At 53.0% G+C, this 7,192-nt stretch overlaps 1 long non-coding RNA gene across 1 annotated transcript; it reads left to right on the forward strand.

The window, feature by feature from the left end:
- The first annotated feature begins 107 nt into the window (after positions 1-107).
- On the forward strand, positions 108-1,679 carry LOC125941506 (uncharacterized). The gene is made up of 2 exons (XR_007464388.1): positions 108-143; positions 1,364-1,679. It is a non-coding gene; the product is annotated as an uncharacterized LOC125941506 (long non-coding RNA).
- The last annotated feature ends 5,513 nt before the right edge of the window (positions 1,680-7,192 follow it).

Genomic DNA, 7,192 nt, shown 5'->3' on the forward strand with positions numbered 1-7,192 from the left:
ACTAGTGGGGCAACAGCTTCGGGTGAGAGTGAGTGCCGAGTGGACGACAAATTTCACTGATGCCCTCCAGCAATCTCCCCAGCCCCAAGGCGGGTGTACAAGGGACATCACCAAGCTCGAGGACGCTACGGCGCCCGGCAGAGGTGCCTTCACGGGAGGCATTCGGGGAGTTAACGCCCCCGCCAACTCGAGTACGTGGGTCGCCCACAACATGACCCAACGAGGTGACAGTAGTAGTAGGTGGGCCGTCACGCTCGATGGGAGGACTTCGGTCCGACGATGACCCAACGTAAATGGGTACAGGACGTATAGCTCTGGCTAGCGCGACCCGGCCCTGGGAGGTGGCTCGGTAGGCCGGCATGCCTTGCTGCACCCAGTATGAGTAAAGGTCCTGGGAAGGGTGCCCGGCCCTGACTGAACCGTGTAAGGTCGGGGGGATACTGTTTGGCGGGCCAATACTTCTTGCGGCGCTGTGGCTTGTACTTCCATGCTACGGGCGGGAGAAGCGCACTCCTGTAATCCAAGCGGAGCCCGGGTGGTTGGTCCAATCACAGGTGGATCTCCACCCGTTCGTCAGGATGGGGCACTGCGGTGTGTTGCATAAGCCGTGTGCCTGGTCTGGAGGAACACTTGCGTCTTGGCTAGCTGACGCTGGAGGGTGTGGCGGCCCTCTGTAATCCAGCTTCCCGGAGGCCGTGCACGTCAGTCAATGGTAGACGTAGCACAATGCGAGAGCTTTTACCTAAGGCCGGGGAGGGTTGCGCCTCCTTGTAATCCAAGCAGGAGGCCGACGTAACCACCGAGAGGTAGGTAACGGGATGAGAGGCGAGGTACGTCTAGATCCCAAGCGTCTGGACAAGCTCGACTTATAAAGCTGGGGGAACTTGCCAGCCCCTGTAATCGAGCTCATTGGAGGCTGCGTGAGTGGAATCTAGACAGGTTGCATGTGCGGTTGCTTCAACCGGTGCCGGAGATCCACACAAGTCACAGGTGAATTCGCTGCGAGAGGTGGCACTCTCGTGTAATCCAAGCCGGTGATCTCGATCAAGGAAGCGCTGCCTGTGTCGAACCTCGCCCCCCCCCCCCCCCTCCACGTGGGACGCCGCGGGCAACACTGTAAAGTGGCCAAGAGGGCGAGGAAGCGAAACCAAGCCTTCGGGTTTGGGAATAGTACCGTAAGGTGACTATCGGGAGTTTCCTGATGTCAGGACTCAGACCTCCTGTCACTGAGGCGGTAGGCCCTCTGGGTAGAGCCGGCGGTCAACCCAACCGCTTTAATACTAGGGGAGAGATGGCTTCCCAGCCAGAGGCCTGGTGTACAAGGGAATCACCAAGCTCGAGGACGCTACTGCGCCCGGCAGAGGTGCCTTTCACGGGAGGCATTCGGGGAGTTAACGCCCCCGCCAACTCGAGTACGTGGGTCGCCCACAACATGACCAACGAGGTGACAGTAGTAGGGTGGGCCGTCACGCTCAATGGGAGGACTTCGGTCCGACGATGACCCAACGTAAATGGGTACAGGACGTATAGCTCTGGCTAGCGACCCGGCCCTGGGAGGTGGCTCGGTAGGCCGGCATGCCTTGCTGCACCCAGTATGAGTGAAGGTCCTGGGAAGGGTGCCCGGCCCTGACTGAACCGTGTAAGGTCGGGGGGATACTGTTTGGCGGGCCAATACTTCTAGAACCGCAGCGATGGCCTAGCGGTAGAGCATCCGCCTCGTATGCGGGAGGTACCGAGCTCAAATCCCGGTGCCGCCGGGAACCCACCAGTTTTTCTAATGGGTAGAGATGTCCCCTGGCCTGGTGCTCGGCTGTCGTGGGGGTCCACATCTCGAAAGAGGGCCCAATAGGCACCGGGCGCGGGATGAATTTGGACCGGTGGCGCCTTCATGCGGCTGCGCCGTGAAAGTAATGGCATGTGGCGGCCGGGCCGCGCGCAGCAGGCGCTGCCGTGAAACAAAGTCTGATCAAACATGTTGCGTCTTTGGGTGCACCAACAGTTACTGAAACATGACTGAAGCTGGTTACGCCATTCAATTCAATCGTTGTTCATCAGCGGCATCGCGTTTTTCAGGCGGAAAGTCTGTATATGTGCGGTCTGTAGGCAACAGCGCGTACAGTGCTCAGCAATTGAAACGCGATACTCGAATCGTATGGTCGCCAGCGCTTTTTGCACTGACTGTAAGCGCTGGGGACACCGAACTGATGCATTGTGGTGTAGAGGGAAAGCGAAAACCTTCGTAACGCATTATGACTGCATTTGGTCCCACGGCGCTCACCTGTGGTTTGAAAAGAAAAAAAAAACGGCGGCAGCCGCACGCTGCCAGCGCTTCAATCGCTGGGCACTGTACATTTCCGACGCTGATTTGCTATGGTCTAGTTCTAACGTTAATAAGAGAGCCGTTCATACGCAAAAGCTTCGTGTCCCACTTGCGTATCTTCGCCTCCACAGTGTAATGGCTCCGGAGCTTGGGCACCGAAGACGAACACTCAGATTTGTAGTCATTTTGCCATCTTATCAGTGTACCAGTCTTCCTTTTAATGTACATTTTCCTTCCTAGCTATTCCCAACTCTGGTTGAGTCCGGCAAATGACTGTGCTGTGCATCGACGGCGAACGCTAACTCAGTGGCGTGTTCACACTCACCGCCATCGACGGCTCCCGTCGCGCTAAGCTACATAAAATGGGCCGTGACTGAAGATTGGGCTAGTTTATAAGCAATTAAGAATGGGGAAGCACTGCAAAGATAAAGGAACTACAACGGACAGAGAACGACTGACACATGTGCGATCGGCGAAGCAGCTCAAGAAACAGAATAAGGAAGACGTATGTCTCCTTTTTTTTTTCTGTCCATAATTGTTGTGTTCTTCGCCTATTTACATGATTAAATACTCGAGAATGTTAACGCGCACAGCAAAATAACATCTGGAACATAACTGCTGGAGTTCCACGTCTTAGCTTGCCGCGGTGAGCTCCGTTCGCGTATGCATTTGCATCGCAATTTGCGCTCGTTTTCTGCTTTATATACTACTTGATGCCACGAATGTGATCTGCCTCGCACAAGTGACGACCTTTCTCAAAAGAAGACACGTGTAAATGCGTTTTCCGGTGCGTCAGCCCTTATAACCCGCAGTGCCAAATCACTGGAAGCACCGAGCGCCTTCGTCCCGTCGTCTGCTTCACATGCCAGTGCTTTGTTAGGTGCCGTTCGCGGCGCTGTTCGCCAGCATATCGCCGGCGCGCCGGTGGCGCCTTACAACGGCCGCCCGGTGCCAGCTGTTGTCTCTGGGTGCCTCTTGTCCAACCACAGACGGCCTTGTAGACGAGCATCCGCCGCGGCTGTGGGAGGCAAGTGCTGCCGCCGGGTACCTACCGGTAAAATAGGTACAAGCGCGCTCCCGGCCTGGTGCTCGGCCATTATGGGACCTCAACGCTTGGAAAGGGGTGTTTGACCTCAACCCGAAGGTGCCCCCACCTCAATAGGTGCTTGGGGCGCCACATGGGAAATGACCGCCATGGGAGCGGCCCAGACATCACTTTTTTCCGTGCTCACGTTGGTTTCGACGGGAATTCAGGGCGCAGGCTCCTTTCCTAAGCGTATCACCCCTGAAGGAAGCCGAACGCCAGGCCGGGGTACGCTTGTACCCTTTCGAACCAGTGGGTGCCCGGCGGCGGTGGGAATCGAACCCACAGCCTCCCGCAGCCGAGGCGGGCGTTCTACCACTAGGCGTTCTACCACTAGAAGCTGCTCCCCCCGGAGGGGGGGGGGGGGCAGCTTCTCCTCTGCCAACAACTTCTCCTTTGCGCTTTGCCCGGGGATGCCGGTCGTCCGCACCGTCTCTTATCTCCACACGGCTCTGACCTTTGTATGCGCTGTGCATTCGCCGCTCAGTTTCCGGTGAAGCCATAGACCGCGCGAACCTGCGCTTGCTGCCAGCGTTTTGACAGTGGTTGGCTGCGGTCATTCAGTGTGATCTATTCATGTTTGCTTGTGCGCACTGACACCACGATTGTTACTTCAGTTAGTAAGCCAATGTGTCCAAGCTTATGCAGCCGATAAAACTACTATCCCTACTCCGAATAGCTCTCTACTAATTTGCTATCGCAAGCGATGCTTCGCCTTTCGGGCGAAACTGCGACATTTTTGCTTTCGCGTGGAGATAGTGTTGCCAGTTCCCCTTGCGCCCGGTTGCAAGATACGCATTTGGTGCCGTAGAACAGCGTCGCCCCGCCTCCCTCCCCTCGATACCCCCCCGGCCTTTCGCGCGACGGTCGTGTTTGCTTTCCGCCGTGCGTTCGCTCTCCGTGATAGCGCGCGTCCCCCGCGAGCTTTCACTCGCGCATACGGCTCGCGGCGACGATTTTATCGCCCTTGGAATCTATACGGAACCTCACGGCGACGGCGACGGAAGAAATCCGGTTGAAGTGTCCATATAATTGCTATTGTAATAAAATGTCACTTCGCCCTAAGGGCGAAGCAATGAATGCTATAGCAACACAATGTCAATGTCAAAGTAAGTGAGCGGCTTGGTAGCAACAACAGCAGAACTGTTTTCGACGCCATCAGCTTTGGGCCCGCGTTCGCGCAAAATGCGTGCGGCGTTGGGGACTGTTGCCGGAGCCTCTGATATAAATAGGCATTTGGTGCCGCAGCTAAACGTCTCTCCCTTCCCTCCCCCTCCCCCCTCCCCCCTCCCCCAGGCTCTCGCGCGTCGAAAGAAGGCGCTTGCTCTACTATAGATGATTGTTGAAAGAGACGCCTACTTCTGCACCCTTAAGGAAGCACGCCTTTCGCGCAGAACGCGCGTTTGTTCTCCGCGTGCGTTCACTCGCCGTGAAAGAGCGCGAACCCTCGCGCCCTTTCCTCGCGCATACAGCGTTCGGCGGCGCGCGGCGACGATTTTATCGCCCTTGGAATCTATACGGAACCTCACGGCGACGGCGACGGAAGAAATCCGGTTGAAGTGTCCATATAATTGCTACTGCAATAAAAACAGTTACCTATAGGCTGACATATTTTTCACGCGATCCCGGCATAGCACTGCTCACCGAAATGTGGTTGAATTATTGAATTTTTGATAGTGAACTTGAGAGATTAGGTGTGAAGGAGCCCGCATGCTCAAGAAGTCTTTACATATTTTAGGAGTGCTGGATGCAATAAATATGGAGTGTGTTTTTGTAAAGCCTATCACTAAAACGTTATGTACATTAATTACTGGAGTGGTGTACCGGCCGCCCTTGCCTGATCCCAATACTTCTGTAGGATCGATTGAAGGACTATTTCAACATGCTTGTGAACATTTTATTTGATCCGGGGGCTTCAATGTGCCAAGTCGTGACTAGCAATGATTATCAGTTAGGAATTAAATTAGCGGCCCGGTGAAGCAATTATTGATCTTGCGTTAGCGTTCAGTCTGTTACAAAATGTAGGCACCTTTACTAGAATACAAGGCCATGCGATATCAATACTTAATTTATTGTTTATCAGTGGTAGTCCTATGTCCAATGCAAATGATCACATTTTTCGCAGTATTTCTGACTACCAACTATTATTACGAACGCTCTCTGGCGTGCTTATTGATAAGAATCAAAGCAACTGTCATTTTCCAATTTTTTGGAGAGCAGATGATCGACGTTTCAATAATTGATATGCAGTCCTTAAGTTTCGGTGCTTTTTCAAGAAAGAGAGCTGACATAAACACCTTTTCGGACTGGTTCATAGATATAGTTAAAAACTTTGTGGATTAGTTTGTACCTATCAACGTAAAAATTTTATATGTCAATATCCTTGGACATCTCGCTCAACACTTCAGCTAAGAATAAAACAAACATATTTAAATGCTCCCTAAAGGATAGTAGGTTTGAACAAGAAATATCTACTTAATCGATGGAAGTCAAAAGGCATTCAAGTTGCGCATAATAAACAGCATTATTACGATGTGTCATTGCCAAACGTCATTTCCACTTCCCCAGAAAAAACATTGGCGGGCGATTTATCCTCCATCACGTAACTGCGGCGTATTTGATATCGATGGTTGTACGACGCATGACGTTCAAAAATAGCTCGCGCTCTTAACGACCAATTCCAAGCTCTTTTCACTACCGTTGACACTATTCTACCAAGTTTTCTTTCCAGCTAAACACTTATACCTGATGTAGCATTAATGAACAAGGCAAATACGGTACCCGCGTAATGAACGCACTTTTTTTTTTTTCAAGGAAGCGAAGAAAAGTTGGGGGGTGCGTTTAGTATGCGGGGTAAATTTTACGGGAACCTTTACGAAACAGCAAAAATTGAAAATTTAAAAACACCTTAGATAACTTATCTTTGTAGTAAAAATACACGTATACTATTTGCCAACTGTAAAAGCGTTTTTATTGCACTTAACTCCGCACCGATCGGAACCAGCAGACCTGTCGTCCAGGTACGATCCCGACCAGCTGATACGATCCGACCAGGTGAGGTAGGTCTTACCACAAGAATCAGGGGGACGGTAACGAAGGCGGCCATCATGATGACGCAAAAATCAGTAGCCCTTCCCCTGTCGAGGAAATGGGGGTAAGTGAAGCTTGTCGTGTGTCTCTTCGGTGTTCCTCGGAACGAATTGCACTGACGAGTACCACGTTGTGCTAGAACTACAACAGGTCACACGCACTGCAGCTGGCACCGAAGTTCCGGTTGAGAAACTCGCGTTGAAACCTGGCCGTCGCACCAGGGAAGATGGCGCGCTAGCGTTGCCGGGGCAGTGCGCCACCGGTGTCGGGTTCCTGGAGGGCAAGACGACGCTGACGTTTCGCCTGGGCTTCGGAAGCTCTCGCGCACGTCGACGACGAGCCATTTCCCGGGCGATTTCGCGGCGCCGTTGCTCAAACACAGCCTGCTCCTCGGCGGAACGCACCACGCGAGGCCTCCCCATCCGTACGCCGAAACTGATCTGAGGCGAGGGAAGCCCGGCGAAGCGCGCCAAATCCCTTTCCTTCCCTCTACCTCCCCGCGACACATCAAACGACCCTGATTGGTCGCGCACGTCACGTGATCCCGCGCCGGCGTAGGGATGATAATATCGATGAACGATTAAACGATTAATCGATTAAAAGTATCCCGCAAAACGATTAATCTTCATCTATGTCCAGCTTTCATTTAATCGACTTAATCGATTAGACATGTTCGATTAATCGTTTTCGACAGTTTG

This window comes from Dermacentor silvarum, chromosome 11 (assembly GCF_013339745.2).
Source record: "Dermacentor silvarum isolate Dsil-2018 chromosome 11, BIME_Dsil_1.4, whole genome shotgun sequence".
NCBI classification, from domain to species: domain Eukaryota; kingdom Metazoa; phylum Arthropoda; class Arachnida; order Ixodida; family Ixodidae; genus Dermacentor; species Dermacentor silvarum.